This window comes from Mastigoproctus giganteus, chromosome 13, assembly GCF_048544385.1.
Source record: "Mastigoproctus giganteus isolate SK-2022 chromosome 13, ASM4854438v1, whole genome shotgun sequence".
NCBI lineage: Eukaryota > Metazoa > Arthropoda > Arachnida > Uropygi > Thelyphonidae > Mastigoproctus > Mastigoproctus giganteus.
The window spans coordinates 50,235,826-50,256,568 of record NC_143587.1 but is presented as its reverse complement, the minus strand read 5'-3'; the positions used below and the strand labels follow the sequence as shown (position 1 = coordinate 50,256,568).

Sequence of the window (20,743 nt, the reverse complement as noted above, 5' to 3'; positions counted from 1 at the left end):
TCTCCTGCCTTCACAAAGTTATTGGACTGTCAGTAATTGAATCTTTCGCTTGTTGTATGTTATTTCGATATATCAGAGCGTCCGCATTGACTTGTTTTCCAGCTGAAGGTGCTGTCGCGTCTTTCTCGCGCATATTGGTATCTAACATTAAGAATGATCTGTGTTTCCATTAAACTTTGATTGATATCGTAAAATCACGTTAAACAAACTCCCTTTGGGTTAGTATTTAAAAAAAAGAATACAACAATAGATCGCCAGAATTAATGACACGTGTCCTTTGAGGAACAACAAAGGGCCTTGGGAACTTTCCATTACTACACATCGGAATTTTCTAATATGCAAATCCAGTTCCACATCGTTAAACAGCAATGAAAATAATACTTACGACCTTGAGAAACTTTTGGTTGGAATCATAGAAATTAGGGACATTTCGTGTTTCCGGTGATCGATAGTTTACAAAGTATTATTGATGTTCATAAGCCCGATTTGTTTTTCTAGAACTGAACAGATAAATTACAGAAAACATTATCATTTATTTAAAATGAAATTATCTGTAAATAAATACAAATGTGAATTATATGCCGTATAAAAGCGCATAACTGACATTCCATTTATAACTGTCGCAGGAATGGAATTCATACTGGTTGTTCTTTTCTGAAAAAAAAAAAAGTGAAGGTAGAAGGGAACAGAAGAAGATAAAAAAAAAAAAAAAGATGGATGATAGGAAGACTTTCCACCTGGAAATAAGAAATTAAAGGGATTGAGGGGTACCCCTGTGTGAGAAGCCCATCCACCACAGGGAAGGACTGTTAAGAGCAGTGAAGGGTTTGTGGTGGTAAAGCCCACCAGGCGAAAAGTTGGGATGGGAGGTGAGGGAGAAAGGTGATACTGTCAGAGCGTCCTATGTGGGGGGAAATCGCATTGTGGACATTCAGTGCTTCTCTGACATCAAGTAACACTGGAAACCTAAGAACAGCTTTTGTTCGCGGTTCTAGAAAATCAAATCATCAAATCGAGCTAGTCGTCAACTGGTTTGCCGTGTATCTCGCGGGGATTTTCTATGAAGCAGTTCGACCAAAAGTTGTATAAACTCAAACTTCGCGATTTGTGTGTCAACATTTCAGCGTACATGGACAATAAAGAAGGTTTCATCAACCGTTTCATCTTCTTCAAGGAGCACGCTTTTCATTTGAATGGTCTAGTAATGAGATGCCAGAATCTGGGGGAGTGAGAAATCACACGTTTATGTGGGGTCTATGCGTAGCCTCAATGCATTTGCGCACTTAGTAACTCTCAATGTGTTTGCGCTCTTAGTAACACTATGATTTATGGTACATTGTTTTTTAATTTTCTTTGTAGGGAAAAAATCATAGCCTGGGTTGTGTATCTTGCCAAGTTAGAAAATTTCTTCCACGAGAGATCATTAAAGATGGCCCAGATCATCAATCCATGTAGCAACAAAATGGTGCGCACCCTCATTTCTCTTTTCATATCCGCAAATTTCTGGATACGGACTATTCCAATCGTTGGAAGGGACGAGGCCGTTTTCCATTCCGTAGCCGTGCGGTCTTCGACCTCACACTACTGGATTTTTTCACTTTGGAATTTCGTTAAGCATCAGGTTTAATAGCTACTATTCCCATCTATTCTTTACACATAACGTGAAAGGAATCACAGTTATAAGTAACACCTTAAGCGTTAGAACTGTTGTGGTAAGATGTTGATTTTAATTTGGACGTAGGCAATGAGTTGATGTACAGTAGTCACCAATAAAAACTTCAAGACTACGGCTTTCATTTAGTCCTATTATAATGAAGAATTTTGAATTATGTATGATATTGGTAAATGAAGAATAATAACAGCTAATATAGTTTTATTTAAAAAGTAAAGGGCGAATTCTGTATTTTTTGTACCTTATATTCTATGCGCATTGATTTTGTGTAAATATGTTAATAAATTTAATGAATTTGCGCGATTGTTAATTTAATAGTAAATATATAAAATTACCCGTTTTATTTGAAGGTGACAAATTTCACATATTATTATTATTTAATTTTAATTTATAAGCCAAAGAGGAGCTTATCCTGCGAGTGTCTCTCTCTCCAAGCTCTAACGAATCAGAATAATCATAATTGGTTTAGCTTTCAACGTCAGCAGCAGAAAATCGGATCCTAAATAAGTTAGTTAATGCATTATTGTCTTTCTACACATTAAAATAATTTTCCTCCTAGTGATATTTATTCAGCCAATGGGAAAAGAGAGATGTGGGTTACGTGGTAATACGTATTTTTCTTCTTCTTCCAGTCACATAATACCCTGAGGAGCTGTTGTGGCAGCCAACAAATTCCTCCAACTGCATCTATCGTGTGCTATACGAGCAGCATCGCAAAGTGTCATGCCCAGAAGTTCACTGATCCCATCCTTCCACCTAGTTGCAGGTCTTCCTCTGCATCTCTTCCCCTCCATTTTTCCTTCCATTATATTCTTCAACAAAAAGTTTTCCCTTTTTACTATATGACCAAAAAACTTGAGTTTTCTTTTGTGGATGTTATGAAGAAGAATTTTAGGCCTACCAATTTTATTCAATACCCACTCATTTGTTTTTCGATCAAGTAAGAAATACGCAGTAGTCTTCTGTAACACATTTCAAACGCCTCAATTTTCTTCCTGTAAACTCTTTTCAGATTCCATCCTCACATCCATAAGTGGCAACTGGAAAAATTAACGAATCAATGAGTCTCAGTTTCGTCTTTAGGGACAGATCAAGATCTCTCCATAATTTTGTCAGATCAGTGATCAACGTTTTAGCAATTAACTATCGTCTCTTTACATCGTTTGAGCAGTCACTATTTTTATTTATTCTTGACCCTAAGTAACCAAATTCATCAACTTCTTCGATATCTTTGTCCATTAACCTCCACTTTACTGGAACCGAGATTATCACCAATCATCTTAATTTTAGTTTTACACACATTCAGAAACAATCCTTTGGTAATACGTAACAAATACTAAAATACGTAACAGAAGCTTGTTTTACTGTGGTAAAACAAGCTTCTGTTTAAGCGTGATCACGCGCTATGTTTATCCAAGATGACCACGCGGTACCATGCTTGATTTTCATATGTAACGTATTTATGTATTCATAACAGAGGAAGAGACACATACAGTGTCGAAAGCTCCTGTAACTATTTTGTCTTACTTTATCAAAAAAAAAAAAAAAAAAAAACGAGCACAGCGAGCAGGGGGCAAAGCCCTCTGGATACTATTATTAATAATTCATGTTTTATAAAAAAAAATCGAGAAAAAAACAAACAAGGACGTTTATGTGCGAACCGAGAATATTTCGTTTCTACGCATCTCTCACCTTGTCCATTCATTCCTTCAACCAGGCGCATGGCAGCAAACATAATATCCAGTGCTTCAGCTACAATACATGATATATGGATAGCCTATGTGGTATGTATGAAAAAAAAAATAATAATAATGGCTGGATTTATTAGTCTGATTTTAATTAGATTTGGGAAGGCTCGACAAATTCTTAAAGAGCCAAATTGTAAAATTTCATGAAAACACATTTACTAGGAGTCATCGCATACGGACGGACAGACAGACAGACATAGTGAAGACAATATGCGCATAATGCATATATGTTCACTTGCCTCAAAAACTTCTGGAAACCTCTGATTACAGGAATACCGAATCAAGTGGTGCCTAAATATTTTTTGTAACGACTGGAGGGTGGCAGTGTTTTTCTGGTATGACTGCAGATCCTTATGTATCTTGAGCGCAGAAGATTCTTTCTGTCATCCTGAAAAGGTTGGAAAAAAGTTGAATACTTTCCAGTATTGTGATGTTACTTTCATAATCTTCCGAAGTCGCGAAGAGTACGTATGATTCATCTACAAGGGGTATTCTAGGAAAACTTGCCCCCCTGTAATAGCTGGGAGATCTACACTGGTCCAGGGGCAGGTGAGAAGACCTTTTCCAGATACACTACTTTTTTTTCCGTTTATTTTTTTCGCCAAAAAATTACTACAATGAAGGACGTTGCCATTCTAGGAACTCGGAGGCCTAACTGGTGTTGCATGCCAGTTATCCATCAGTTATCCTTTGTATTTTCAGGAATTAGAACAGTAAAACTTGGTCTTCTCCTTCCATCATGTGATTAAATTAAATGATAATCGGCTGGAGAATTTCTGTATCTTTTTATATTTATTGTAAGGTGGAGAATTCAACTCGTAGGAAAGCACATGTTAATTTCTCGCCTGATTCGGAACACGAATTTCCTGACAAATCCAAGTTTTTTTAATAATTAAAATTCACAGTCACGTACGGAAGTTGGCGGTAACATTCTAAGATGAAATCGCGTGATCATGATACAATTCATTCTGCAAGTACACGTAGATAAGCAAGGTTTACCCCACATCGATCAGCTGAACAGTCTTTATTTTTTTTTCTCTCTAATATTATTGTATTCTAGAAGCTTGTTTAGCAAGCAGACATTTGTGTGGGTGTTAGCATGCAAAACAACAGGTTTTACGTGCAGCTTTGATTTTTCTACTTAAAATAAACACATTTCTTTGCTGTTGTGGGCTGACAGATGAACGAAATACTATACTATAATTCCACTTACTGTCTATGCTGAAAACTGAAGTAACTACTTGACTCTCCAACAGCAATTGCAGCGGCCATAATTTTGACAAGCGAGTGAAGCATGTTTGGCAATAGCACTAGCAGACAGATTGCATTAGGAAATCAGCAGAATCATGTATGCTGAGGACATCCAAGAAACCTGGCGACTGTTATGACCACTTCTGTGCTGTTGCTAAGGTTCTGACTAAAAGAAACGGCTTCATTGTTGCTAGGCAACTGTTTCTCGCATACCACCCACACGACAAAAACTTAAACTTCCAAATTATAGCAGCCAAATCGTGCATCAATTCCGAAACTTAACCTCATTAGCGAACCACCCCTTAAAATCGCGTTATTATTATTATTTTTATTTATTTTATTTTATTTATTATTACTATTTTTATTTTTATTATTTTTTTTTTTTAGGCCCTAGCCACTGAAATTTCAGGAAATTAGGTGGCAGGGCCTGCCAGAGTAAATAATTATGCTGGGTGTACCTGGTCTGCCTCCACGGGGCTGAGTGTGGGCAACGTTGGGCCCCAGCAGGGGTCTAGCGGCTAAATGGCCAGAGGAACAACGATACACAACACAATACTTCCAAATCCCATACACCTTTAAATCTCTGGCCTTAACAGTGATCTGTTACACCCACAAAGAAAACCACGCGGAGATGGGGGAAACCCCTGGTGCCGTTTGACACGAACACACTTTACACTTTACACCACATTGTCCATGAAAATCCAAGGCACCACAATAAAACTTGCTACAGAAATAAAATATATCTCGGAATCATCATTGACAAAAATCTGTCTTTTCAGCCCCATCTAAAGTACATTAAACAAAAGATACGGAAATATTCTGCATTGGTCGCAAGAGTGACCAGGAGGGACTGGGGGCTAAGCAAGCGGACCCTGTCCCTCTACTACAAATCTACCTTCATCCCGGTCATCACATATGCTTCACCAGTTTGGTACAAAAAGGTAACCAAAGTGGTAAATAGAAGAACCTTGGACAGCATCCAGCGGTCAATAATTCTGACAATCACACGAGCTGTCTCCACAGTCAGCACGCACGCACTCCAGGTTCTGGCCGGAGTCCTCCCGCTGGACTTGGAAATTATCAGATGCGCCTTGACATATAATATGGCAAAAGAAATACCGTGCACTATCCTAAACTTCACGTTGGATCTCGCCAACAACAGGAAGCTTGAATAAACCAGATTGCTCGACCACCTCAGACAGGAATGGCAGGATCGGTGGACAGAATCCACTAAAGGGGAAATCACCAAGAAGTTCCTCCCTAGCGTAAACAGAGTCTTTCCAAAACTCCCGAGTTGGTTCCAACCAGGGCTCCACGTCACCTTTCTGCTCACAGGGCACGGGCCATTTAATGCAAAACTATCTAGCTTCCGAATCACTGAGGATCCCCGTTGCCTCTGTGGCCACAAGGAAACATGGCAACATCTCACGTATGACTGCGACCAGTATGAGACCTGCGATGCAGGCTCACCACTGCTATCACCTACTTCCCGCAGAACATGGAACAGCATCTTCTCGACTCGGAACAAGCATACAAAGCCCTTACCATTTTTGCACAGAAACTCTTTGCTAGAAGGCCAGCACTTATAGCAAACCACCATGCACAGCACCCAGAAGCTGATGATGAATCCCAAAACCAGGACTAGAGAAAACCGGAATACACAAGAAAACTGTACCCACAACTACGAACATGACCATCATTTAGCCTTGTTCACGAGGGAACTTACAACCAGGAAGACCTACGTCTGAACCAGAGACAACCTGACACAGGACTTGATTCATGTATGACCCTGCGACTGGGATCTGACTCCTACATTGAAAAAGAACACCAAAGAAGATCCAGTTCAGATCGCTTGGACCCCCACGTGCTTACAACTGTCAATGCCTGATGGCGATCTGTACCGGGCTCCCTTGCCTGGTACCTTTACTCCCTTTCCCCTGGTGGGGAGGAGGAGACAGTCTTGTCTCCTCTCCACCCCTGCCAACCCTGATTCTTCTCCTGGTGGGGCTTGGGCCTGCCTCACTGAAAATCCTGGGGTCTCCTTCTCTATCGTCCCCATACTTCTGTCTTTTCTCCCCAGCCTTCAGTCTCCCCCCCTACTCTGCCTAATACGCCAGCGTATAACCCCACACAAACTGCAAAAACAACTTCGTCCAAATTAAACCGCATACAGCTCAATTGACTTTTCTAATTCCAGCGCTCACCCCTACCGAGTCTTTTTTTTTTTTAGGCCCTAGTCACTGAAATCTCAGGAAACTAGGTGGCAGGGCCCTGCCAGAGTAAAATTTCATTCTGTGTACCTGGTCTGCCTCCACGAGGCCAAGTGTGGGCAACGTTGGGCCTCAGTAGGGGTCCAGCGGCTAAACGGCCAGATGAAAAACGATACACAACACTACACATATACAAAATCCACACACGTTTAAATCTCTGGCCTTCCCAGTGAACTGGTACACCTACAATGAAAGCAACGCGGAGATGGGGGAAACCCCTGGTGCCGTTAGACATCAATACACTTTACACTTTACTTTACCACATTGTCCAGTGACCTCCGTGATAGTATAGTGGTTTCATCACTTGTCACTCGTTCAAAGAGGTTTCGGTCCGATTCCCATCGATAACTGAAGGGATTTCTAAAGTCCTCTTCAGTCAAGGTTGTAGTTACCCGATCTCAAACGTAGGGAGTAGATTTTCCTTGTGAGTTATTCTGGGTTTTTCAGTTCACCCAACATGCCCGAGAACGCATACCCTTACAGACAAAATATACTACATGGTTATTACCACGTCCATGTTCAGTATGATGAGTATTCTGCATTGTTTCTTTATCAGTGGTATTATTTCTATTGTTTACTCTAATCAAGCTTAATTTCTTATCCTCCATTTTATACGAGTCCTTTACATGAAATGCAGCAATAGCATCAAGTGTTCGTACCATGCGATATAAAGATGAGTATCTTGCAACCCTTCTGGAGTTTTCATGTACCACTATGTCTAGGGTGTATCGATATTGGGTCAATAACCAAATAACATCCAACCAACGGCCATCCTGTGCTTGCAAACAGCTCGTTGATGTAAGAGGTCAGTCTTGTCAGCCTCGACTGACCTCTTGCATTAACCAGCTGAAGCAAATAATAACTCAATAACAAAGATAACCAAAGACTTATTTCAGAACACATCCCTATAGCTGTAGCGTTTCAATCTTCGAATGGGTTCTTCCAACAGAATAATGCGTCGTGTCACAAGGACAGAATTGTACAGAACTGGTGTTCCAGGAACATGAGAGTGAATTCAGCCTACTGCGATGACTGGAAAAGCCATCGCAGTAGGCTGAATTTCCAGTCACCAGATCTCAATTCAATTGAGCATCTGTGGCTTGGAAAGATGAGGCAGAACGAGCTCTTCGGAGTAGAGATGCACAACCATTCAGTTTTCAACAATTGTAGAAAGCAATTGAGTTAACATTGATCAGAAATGTCATCGTTGTTAACTGAGGTTCTGTTATTCTGGGGGCTAAATGTCAACCTACTCTCTGTTTGGTAGTTGTACTAAAAAAGTGATCACTTAGTGTAAGTCCTTGTGCATAACTGATTATAGTAATATTCACTGCTGAGATTATCTGTATGCTCGTGCTGCCTAAATTTGAATAAATAAAATAAATAAAAGAAACTGTTTGCATTGCCTGTCAGAAGATTTATTGATAACAAATTTAATTCATAGCTTTTGATAAGAATGTATCAAACAAATGGGTGCAAAGAATGGTCGGAACTAGTGTTGTGTGGAATTATATACGGTTACTATCAGAATTTCGATCTCTAAAGGCATAACCTAATCTATCAAAATTGTATGATTTTGAAATGTTTTGTTTTTAAGAGAATTTATTGATAAGCTGTTACACAAGGATGTTGGCTGTTGTTGGTGTGCCTTTATGCGCCAGAGAGACTGGGGCTATGAATATTACTATCAGTATTATTATGAGTAATACTGTGTGTTTTTGAAGAGGTTTTTTTTGTTTGTTGAACAAAAACACGTGTAAACATAGACATAAAATCATGCAATGTTCGCCCAAGACTAACTTTGCTAATAAGTTGTGAAAAAAAAGTCTATCAATAAAAGTTCATCCGTCAGTTGAACTCGAGTCGCTGGAGGGTGCTATACAAAAACACTGTTTGCTGTTTTCCCCAAAGTAGCTAAGGCTACGAGGGGTCAGTGTATTATGTCTGTATTGCATATATTCTCTGGTTGGTTCGCCTGTCTTTCTGGATGAAAAACCCATGTTTCTGGGGTGAGGAAAAAAAGCGTGAAAAAAAGCAAGTTAAATTTCCTCCTGTCCTGAATTATATATATATATATATGTGTGTAAAAATTGTGTGTGTACAAATAAATGGAACGGAGTGTCCGGCAAGAATTCAACTTAGGATGCTAGCCGCGGATTGTACTTCGTTTTGATGAAATACAATGTTTAAATAAGAATTTCTGACCTCCAAGTTTAATATAAGATCAGTTCTGTAAACAACAATATTTCTGAAGAATATAATTTACAGTCTCTCTGGAACACCCCTTAGAATAAGTGATGCGACCTTGTCACTTGTTTACAACTTAACATCAAGGAGTTTAAGGACATCACAGTTTTCAGTATTCAACAAGTAATACTTAGAAAACACGGTGCACAAAGAGATTTACAAATCATCTTCGCCACCAAGACTGAAACTATAAAAACATCACAGTTCTCGGTATTCAACGAGCAATACTTAGAAAACACGCTGCACATAAAGAGATTTGCGCTAAGACTAAAATGATGTCCTTTTAAAGTTCAGAGTGCCTAAAAAATAAATCCTATTCCCTATTTAAATGCACAGTTTTACAATTTTATCTCTTTCTGGTTCTAAGGAGATAGAAGGGCATATCGATCTGTCATGCGATTGAGGCTGTACTTCTAAAAGCGTAGCAAAAAATCCTCTACCAATCCCCAAGAAGTATCCTCGCATTTAGGCAACAATGGTGGAAGTTATCAATCATTCCCTGCACTTACAACGTTTCTATGGTTACCGAGACATCACACGGGCAGCCAACGCTGCTGCTTCTCGAACTCCGTCTTCTTTCCACTTTTTATTCTCGTATATTTGCGCGTACATCTGTCATGGTGTTTCCAAGGTAACACCGTCACCGATAATGTTTGTCCGTGGCTCTGATTGTCCCAGCTGTTAGATCCTGATCGCGATGGCCGAACTTGTTAGCGATAGGGATGTTGGGAATTGAACGGTCGATAGGAGAGGAGGAAAGATGATTGGATCAAGGGCTGGAAGGTCAACCTCTACTTTATATTTTGTCAAGAATTGTTTCGGGTTATCCCCAGCTGTACTTTACAAAAAGCATCATCCATGAAATAAATGTGTAATTAAATTTAGAGAATCAAAAGAATCAGAATCAGTATCAAGATGTAAAATGTGATCTAAAATTGAACCAGAATATATTTTTAAAAATATGCCACAGATATGGTATGCAGTGCCATCTATCGGAGAACAGGAAAGCAAATACCTTACCTCCTGTAATAAGAGGATAAATGGGCCTGTTGTACTGGAATCCATAGGATGAATGATGATTACGTGTTTAGCCAGTAATTAGGTGTTTACTGGCTAAACACCTAATCATCACTCCTGTAATAAAATAAATGTTATTTTAATTGACATTTTTTTATCATCTTTATAACAGACCTCTCTCTCTAAGCATTAGTTCAAAATAATTAATAAAATATTTCCATTAATCTTTTTAACTTATTTTATCTTGAGAATATTTTATAAGAAACTAAAGATGTAAAAAATTTGATCAGAAATTCATGTTTTATTAAAATAACTTAATAAGTTTAATGATTTACTCTATACTACTGCAATAATAAGCCAGATACTTACTGTGTATGGGTTAATTCGAAAAGAAGTGCACACATTAGGTATTCAAGAAGCATAACTGTGCATATGACAGCAATTCCCAAACATCAAAAGATAGATAAACTCAGAATTGTTATTTTTAAATCCATGTCGGAAATGTAATTTCCATTACATCCATCAAGGGGGAACGTGTGATTAAAATAGTTTGTTTTTTTTAATATGGGAAAAAAGCATTGCGTGTCATCCAGATTGCAAAGACAAATTCAGTGATGGGAAACGTGACTGTCGTTACAAAAAGGACTCGCCGCAACGTAAGTAAACTTACAGTTGGTGTAACATTTAAAGGCAAGATTCTATGTGCAAAGGGAAGGAGTTAGGACCGCCCTGCACCACTGATGCAACAAACAAGAGGAGTCTCAGAGCAAAAGTCCACTTACAGATGTACCCGTGAGAGTTGATTATGTCTTAAAAAAGGCTTCAGTTCTGCAAATTGCAGCGTCTGGAAACTAGGGACATGCGAGGTGATCTGATGAGGTGTTTAAGGCTTTGAATGGATTGAGCAAGCTCAACGCTGATGGGATTCTTCTGCTTGCTCAGACCACACACACGAGGGGACACAAATTCAAACTGAAGAAGGATGGTTGCAGAATAGATGTGTGGAAGTTTGCATTTAGCCAGCGGGTGGTTGATTGTTCAAACAAACTTCCATCTGTCGTTGTGGAAGTTGATAGCTTAAATAGTCAAGGAAGAACTAGATAAACTATTGGAGGGAATGAATAGTTGAGGTGTCGTTTTTTTTTTTTTTTCTGATGCTGTATAAGCTTGTTTTCTTCCATCATTTGCTAATGCTAAACACAGTCTGGTGTATTCTTCGGAAGCGTTTACTTTTGAAAGTTGACAAGTTTCTGTTAGTGCAGACGTTAAACCCTGAACAACCAAAGCTAGCACTACGAGTTTTCAGTGAAGAAGCCACTTTTTTTTTTTACTTCAGCAACAAGGTCAACTGCCACAACATTTGAGGTATCGGTCACTGAAATTTCTTACCACGTCATGAAGCATGAATGAACTCCCAAAAAATAAACGTATTTTGAGCTATGTGACATCAGAAAATTTATGGCATTTCCTTCTTTTACAAACACGAAGGGAACATTTACTAGGACATATTGAATAACTGGCTTACCCTTCGCAGGTTGGAATCCCGTAAATGCTATAGGAATTTTTAATAGGCTTTTTTTTCTCATACTATGACCGAGTAAGTCGGTTTCGTGCGAGGGTTGCACGGTTATTTCCTTTCTTCGAAAATTCGGGTTTTTGATTCAGATAAAAGCAAACCGACCGAAGACTACACGCAGTTATAGACACAATATACTGACAACTCATAGCCTTAGCGTTGCTTTGCCACTTAATACACGCATCTGAAATTCTCAAGAGTATATGCTGGTTGCGATACAACATCTAAAATAAAATCTCACACCAATTTATTTCATGGAATAGTGTTCACCATTTTTAAATATTGAACATTGTTCCATGAAACGAATAATATTGCACGAAACAAAAACGTGTCAACATGTACGAGACATGTGAGTGTTGATATCTCAATAGAGACAGAACACTATGTTCACAACATTAGCAACGTAAGGTAATGTTGTACAAAACACCCATCTCAAGACGGATAAAGGAAAATGGTATACTGGTTGATGTTATAAATCAAAATTTAGTTAAGAACTACGAATTTCATCTGATCAAGGAAGTGGACTTCTCTGGGATAAAATATCTACCTGACATCGATACACGTAGAAATCTATACTTAGAAGTTGCAGCACTTCACTTTCTCCCTCCCACCTACTCGCAAGTTTACAGACCTAAAGATTCTCTCTCTCTCTCTCTCTCTCTCTCATAAATAGTCCAAAAATCCATAACACTTACCCCCGTACGTACTCTTCTTCGAGTTTCTATCAACGTGTTTCCTGAATTTACACTCCTTGTTTTAATTCTCAGTTAGTTTAAATGTCTTATTTCTTTAGTTTGAAGCTTAGAATTTATCTACAGTCAACCTTAAAAATAAATTTCCGTGTAGTAAAGCTTAAACTCTAAGACTTAGTGTAAGTCAACTGCTAAGTGGTCTTAATCACGAAATTTAGCAATAACCTAATGTCCAATGAAATGGTTCCAGGAATACCAGGTTTATTTCTCTGAGACGTGTATCACTTGGAAATAGTTAATTGATGTGAGGATCGATCTGTTTTCGACTTCAGCTGACTGTTGCAAGCAAAACACTAGTCGCTTATTACAAAATAAATAGTTTACCACAGAGAAGTGTTCTTTCTCTGCGAATGTAATTTTCACCACATGGATTTGTAAGGTGGACTGTAGATGGAATCTAGTATATCCAAAGTGCACACTAACAGGAAGAGGCGATTATAGTTGCAGAAAGGAGGCGGGAAATCTGATATGCAGATTTATTCATATGAGTTCACTGCCAAATATGATTTTTAATTTACCATAACCGTGAGGACAATGTTCCACGTTGTAATTTGGAACCTAAGTTTGTATTACTCTAACAAGCGCTTAGTGTAATATTAAGGAGAAGAGAGAGAGAGTCAACATTGTTTGTCACTATCAACAAGAAACATAATGTCAAACAAAAGACACATTTAGCAGATATGTTTTTCTGAATCGAGTCCACTGTTCTGGCCGGCTTTAACTCCTTTATAGTTTACTTAGTAAATGTATTTACTCACGCGCTGTCGGTCGCTTCAGAAACACAAACATATACACACATTTACACTGGCCGGCTGGCTGATGAGGCAACTGCAACGATGTGCGGAGAAACGTGTTGTGAAACCTTCAACTTTTTTCAATTTCCACAGCTGTCTCATTTGTTCCTCAATTTGGTTTTATGTGGAAGGTACCAAGCAAGCTGTTGTTGAAACCGTTCTACGATGACGCAAAGGGCTTGCAGAAAAGAGAGAAGCAATTAAGAAATGGAAGAAATACGATTAAATCAGAAAATACGCTTATTATTAAGGTTCCTTAACTCTTACCTTGAACTATTTGTTCAACTTTACTTCTAACGAGAGGTTTCTTTCTTTTTTGCACATCGTGATTTCATCTTTTCGTGAGAGGTTTTTTTCTTTCTTCATCGTGATTTCAGCAAGGTATAACGAAGAGCACTGGCCTACTTTTATCCGTAATGGATGTCTTAAATATCCACGAAACTCTTGTTCTATCATCCTTGTAATTGGAGCCATCAGTCACCAAGCAGCATCGATCCAAAAATGAGCTTTAGCATGACATGAATAGTCACTGACTGCATGATATTGTTGAATCGGGTATTATACATCTCGACAACCAGAAGAGGAAGAGCTGAATATAAACCTATCACGAGGCCAATTTCTAGTAATACAAAAAAAAAAAAAAAACAGGAACAAAATATTTAAAAAAAGGACGCTTAAGTGTTAAGCGATGTTACAGTATCGTAAGAAGTTATTTTCTGTTACTTCAGAAGTTTCATCAATATCAGTAGCAACGTCGACGCTGTGAAGTCACGTGACAACGACATGAAAAAACTTTTATCGATGCACTGCATGACACGTTAAGAATATCTGCTTGCAAGTAAGGCAAGTTCTTTTTTTTTAATATCATTTTCCTTTGAGTCGACCTATAGCATAAAGCGGGGGAGGGGAGAAGGAAGTAGGTCAAGGGGTGAAGCGGATCACGTTAAGCTTTTGGCAAGTAATTACCTATAGTTTTTAAATTGAAATTAGTTCACCAGAGCAGATTTCCTCTCTTCCCACATTCTTTGTATCACAGACAGGTTTACTGTTATCTTTCAAATCAGTTTTTCAAAGTAATATGACACAGGACTCTTTTTTTTTATCACATTTCCCTTGTATAACCATAGCTTGTTTTTGATAACTGAATCCACTTTCAGATGAGTTGATCGAATTTCTGTAGTTCTGCACATAAGATGTCAATAGCCTCAGTGTGTATGTATTTAAAAGCAAACAAATTTACTATAAAATGCATCAAATTACATTGTGAAGAAGTAACAATGAGTTTCTCCGTCTTGCACCTCAAATTAACAGTACTACTTCCTTAAAGAGAACTATACTATGCTTTATGCACCGCAAGGAGCATAAATAACATACGGAAGACTAAAGGCAAGTCATGTGGTCTGATGAGTCTTGATTTCCGCTTTTCAGCTTCTGTGGAAGGATGCACCTATGCAATCTTCCATCGGTGCTAAAGAGGAGCAGTGTGTGGGTTCGTTTTTATAGTATAATTTTGATCCTCTGATCCCAATCAAGTGCACCGTGAACATCGAAACATATGTGACCAGTCTTGCTGATCTGATACACCCGGAAATGTTGCATGTTTACCCCAATGGACGGGGATACTCTCAAGGTGACAGTAGAATCAACCATCGCAACAAATGGGTGAGAGAGTGGTTTTAAGAACACGATGAAGAATTCAAGTATTTGTCCAGACTAACACAATCGCCGGATCTCATTTTCCATTGAGCGTCCCAAACTTCCAAATTTTCGGATAATAATTTTGCAATTGGGAAGCGTGTGTAATCTAACTGGGAAACTCGAGCAACTTGAAAATTAGATGGCATATTCACTTGTTCCCAGATAAGTTATAGCGTAAAGTTGTTTAAATATGCATAGTTCTACGTCAAATATAACTGAACACCTCTGTATTATATACTTTGTAAAAAAAAAAAAAAAATCTAAAACAATCAAAAGAATTATGGGTAACTGTCACGGTCAGATTTATCTATTAGCCCATGATTGATTACTTATGCTTACCTTCCCCAACTTGTAGTACGCCTGATGCCTACAAGAGAACATTTCTAAGATATTTTCAGTATTTAATATGTAATTGCCTTTACTTTTTGAATTGCTTTCGTATGTCAAATCAAATGTAGGAAACAATTTTCAAATCTGCTTCTCTCCTGCCATATGAAAACCCTATATAAGTTACTCATTGAGAGACGGGATTAGAATCCTGTCCTTTTGCACACAGTTCTCCAGGACACCAATTATACCCATTGTATAATCCACCAGAGCATCTGTAATTCGTGCCACCGCCAAGACAGTCATTTCACAGATAATTTCTCCTCATCGGTGGGTAAGTAGGCGCCATAGTGTAGAACCGGACACCCGCTGAAATATTTCCACAATATGAGAGAGGCTAAAGGGTGTCAATATTTCAAAATTTAATGCAAACTCTTCGAGCACACAACAGCTATAACACTAACTTGCTTTTACTGAGTCACAGACAAAACCGAGGCTTTTGCCAACTTGTACAGTAATGTTGGTAATGTTTTATAGCACTCGTATGCCGGAAGCGTTTGCACCAAATTTACTTGAGTTTTGAAATATGAACACCTTTTGGCAACTCTCATATTGTGGAAATAATTCATCACTGGGTTGTCAGGTCCTACATCCATAGTACTTAGTTACCCGCCGGTGTTCTGCCCTAGAATGCCTGAAACGGTCGTCTGGGTAATGGCCGTTTCAAGCATTCTAGTACACCAAACAAACAGCAAAGTACAGCGTGAGCATAAAATAACTTCTCACGATGAATTTGAAATTTTTAGATTGACATCAGCTGATCGTGATGTATCAAGCCATGAAATTAAATTTTTTTGTAAGGGAAGACCACCTATAAATAATGAAATCTGAGTGCGAGATTTGATAAAACTTGGGTTACACTATTTAATCGTTCTGAAATGATTTTACTCGTTCTAGCGATTGAAGAACTTGTTACTCCTTATCATCTATTACACGAGTAATTACAGATCAGTTAGTTTAACTTCTGTTCCGGGTAAAATAATGGAGTCGCTGGTTAAGGATGCATTGCAGGATCATCTAGACAAGACTGCAGCAATAATTCAGACACAGCATGGGTTTGTTAAGGGAAAGTCTTGTCTGACAAATTTGATAGGATATTATGATGTGGTTACAAAGGAACTGGATGCAAAAAACAATTTTGATATCATATATTTGGATTTCAGGAAAGCTTTTGACACTGTTGCGCATGGAAGACTATTGTACAAATTGGAGCAGAATGGTATTAAGGGTAAGTTGCTACAATGGATAAAAGGATGGTTAAGTGCGAGAAGACAGAGGGTGGTAATCAATGGGTGCTGCTCTTCTTGGACTAATGTTATTAGTGGAGTCCCACAGGGTTCGGTGTTAGGTCCACTGTTGTTTTGTTTATTTATCAATGATATTGATGAAGGTATATCAGGCTTAATGTCGAAGTTTGCAGATGATACAAAGGTTGGCAGGGTTGTTAATGACAGTAATGGCAGTCTGCTACTACAACAGGATCTAGATAATTTGGGCAGATGGGCTAAGAAGTGGCAACTGAAGTTTAACCTTGACAAATGCAAAGTACTGCATATGGGTAGAAATAACCCCAGAGAAACGTACCAACTGTGTGGTACTACACTTAAGGTGGTAGAAAATGAAAAAGACCTGGGAGTAATTGTGCAGTCAGATATGAAGTTCTCTGAGCAATGCAGACAGGCTGCCAGGGCAGGCCATGGGGTTTTCTCAATGATATATAGGAATTTTGCTAGCAGGGAAAAGGAGGTGATTATCCCTCTGTATAAGGCAATGGTCAGGCCACGCCTTGAGTACTGCGTACAGGTCTGGAGGCCTCATTTTAGGAAGGATGTAGATTTACTTGAGCGGGTACAGAGAAGGGCAACAAGATTGGTGAGGGGAATGAAGGGATCCTCTTACCAAGAGAGGCTTAAGTTCTTCAAATTGCAGTGGCTGGAGACTAGGCACCTGCGCGGTGATCTGATTGAGGTATATAAGGCCTTGAATGGATTGAGCACGCTGAATTCTGATGGGATCCTTCCACTTGTTCAGATTACGAGCCTAAGGGGGCATAAATTCAAATTAAGAAAAGACAGATGTAGAATAGATGTGCGGAAATTTGCCTTTAGCCAGGGGGTGGTTAATTGCTGGAAAAAACTTCCATCTGTCGTTGTGGAAGTTGATAGGTTGAATAAATTTAAGGAGGAACTGGACAGGCATTTGGAGGGAATGGTGTGATTTTTTTTTTTTTTTTTTTTTTTGGCTGATGCTGCATAAGCTCATACATTTGCTTTCTTGCATCACATGCCACTACTACTACTACTACTATTATTATAAAAATGTTTCTTTTATACTGAAATGCCTTGAACCCTATAGGAGTAAGAAAGAAAGAGTAGAGCCTTGGTTGTCGTTGTTGTAGTGGGGTTTTAGGAGCATCAGCGACTAAGGCCATATTGCTCCGTGTATACTGTGCATGTGTTCTGTGGTCGATTTTTTGTTTTCTGGACTAAAAACCAGAGTTTACGGGAGAAAAAATAACGCTCTCCTCGTTTGAAACCGACTAACTCAGCCACGTTGTGAAAAAGACCCATAAAAATTCCTCACGTCATCGACGGGACTCAAACCGGGTTCTTTTCCACCGAGTGTGGGGATGACGGCGATTCTACCAACTGTGCTACCCACGAGGGCCGTGTTCCTTTGAGGAAGCAGCTATTGGAGTACTTACTCAAAACTCTATAATAATTGGGGGAAAATATGCCATGATGTTGTCAGGCACTGTTTTGCCCGATTTAGGTGAACGAGGTGTCCTTCACAGAATCATATTCCAACTATTTGAAGTGCCATCGAAGTCGATTTAAATCCCTTGCGACTATGAGGAACTGGTTTTGAAAAATCGTGCTCACAAAATCCAGCCTGGAATGTATTAGAATTGAAGCATGTAATTAGAGCAGAGGTTTCTTCCAATGTCTAACTAGGGCACCTGAGTAGTTGAGTAGTTTTGTTTCTGGACTAGTGCTAATAATTGAAAATGAAGATGGCCACGTCGAATACTTTTGTTCCTAGCACGATCCTAGCTGTATTTTCCGATTGATGTCGGGGATCAGTCGCTTCCATGAAGATCTACTCCCACACTGCATTCTCTGTAGGGTTCTTCGCAAGTATTAATTCCTTCTGATATTACCGTATTAAACGGAAAAACTAATTGTTTTGTCGTTGGGCTACATTACACGTGATAATCCGCTTGACCGAGTATCCACTCTCGCCTTACATTTTCAGCCGCTGTTTTTTAGCGCTTTCCTGTACACTTAGCCCTCTTGGGTAACATAGTTGGAATAATCACCATCCTCCCTCACACATGGTGGAAGCTCTCATCGGTAGCACAGTTGGTAGGATCGCCATCCTCCCCACACCGGGTGGAAAAGACCCCAGTTCATCCCGTCGATGACGGGAGGAGTTTTTATGGGCCTCTTTCACAGCGTGGCTGAGTTAGTCGGTCTCAGGCGAGTTTAGCATTGTTTTTTTTTTCTTGGAAACTCGGATTTTTCAAAACCAGCAAACAGAAAGTCGACCTCAGAACACACGCAATTTATAAACAATATACACAGAGAAATATGGCCTTAGTTGCTGATGCTCCTAAAAACCCTGCTACAACAACCGGGTGTAAAAGACCCGAGTTGGAATCCCGCCAGTGACATGAGGAATTTTTATGGGTATTTTTTGACGTGGCTGAGTTACCATTTCAGGCGAGGGTAGCATGGTTTGTTTCCTGGAAACTATTTTTCGTCCAGCAAACAACAAATAGACCAGAGAACATACGCAGTTTAAGTCATATTATGTACGGCGCAATATGGGTTAAGTTGCTAGTGCGCCTAAAACTCAATAACAACTAACCAACTTTGTGGGTTCGTTTTTACACGTTTTAGATTTGTCCATTTTTGCAAAGATTGTGTAGTCAAACTCCAAACCGCCATGGCCCCGAACCACACGAAGACTACAGAGTCAGCGATGTCTTCATAAACGACACAAGGATTACTGGGCCATTCTGTGTGTGGCAGTTTCTGGCCGAGAACCTCAATACTCGTACTCTCCAGAGCTGATTAAACTTTTTTTTGGGGGGAAAATTTCATGACATTGCAGCGATCTGTTATAATCTTCAGTATGATCTCCTACGATCATACTTAGCAGATCATAAAAAGGGCTCTGGAAATCTTTCCAACAAGCCAAATCATGGGCCATACTGTATCAAGTTTCAAGGGAAAAGGCTACGTCAGGAGTTGCAGCAGGAATACCAAGCGATAACAACAATTTTTTTTTTTTTTTAAATACTATCCCGGAAATTTTCTGAACACAAGTTGTGTAATACAGGATAAATGCTGAATATGCCAGAATTTAGTCATCCCACAATTCTTAAAAAATTGTTGTTGACCCGTGGTGTAGACCATTTCTCCAAAAAAAAAAAAAAAAAAAAAAAAAAGACAGAATTATTTCCCTACTACCATTGTTCTGTTGTATCCTCTCGATGCCCTGTTAAGATCTGTAAAGTGTGGTTTCAGCAGACAAAACAAGAGAAGGGACAGATATTTATCGATGGATATAAGTGCATGGATGAAGAAACAGATAGAGAGAGAGAGACTTTCCACGTGTGCCAATAAACTGAAGGTTATTTACAGTCCCATTTCTTCTTTCTCGAAATCCGATAAAAAGACCGCAACGTCATTATGAACGACCTGCCATACGGATGACTTGCAACGCAGAATGTTGTTTGATGGTCCAGCTATTGATTACTTCCATGGAGAGGCAGATGTTTGCTCAGCAGGACGGCTACGATTCACAAAAGACTCGACTTACAATGCATCTCATTTGTCCACTAATGGAACTTATGCAGACTTGTGAAACTTCAGAAGAAAATAAAAGATAGAAAGATTAAATTTATGCTGAGTGTGTGTGTGTGTGTGTGTGTGTGTGTGTGTGTGTGTGTGTGTGTGGGAGAATCGTCTGATCACTCTTTTAGTTTCAGATCTGGTCTTAGATTTTCGGGTGTGTTCATATATAAAGTAATCTTCTCCTCGTTGAGAAAATATCCGAACATCAATCATTTGAACGGTCTGATTCGTCGGAAGAATCTCTCTCTCTACGCGAAATATATATCCAGTGTGGATATATTTCTTTTTCCACCTGGATACATTTCTTTTCCACCTAGTGTGGGTAGGATGGTGATTATATCAACTTTGCAAAACCACAAGTGAAAACAAGAAATTACAATCCAAACCTCTTTGAATATCGCCTCACTTAAAATACACGTGTTTCCAAAAGTAACCGGACAACCCCATGATTCGAACCTTTTATGGTACT

General features: G+C 39.1%; 1 protein-coding gene across 2 annotated transcripts in view; it reads right to left on the bottom strand.

Annotated features, from left to right (window-relative positions):
- The window catches only part of LOC150076031 (uncharacterized), a 403,417-nt gene that overhangs the window by 27,424 nt on the left and 355,250 nt on the right, over positions 1-20,743 (bottom strand). The window lies entirely within an intron of this gene.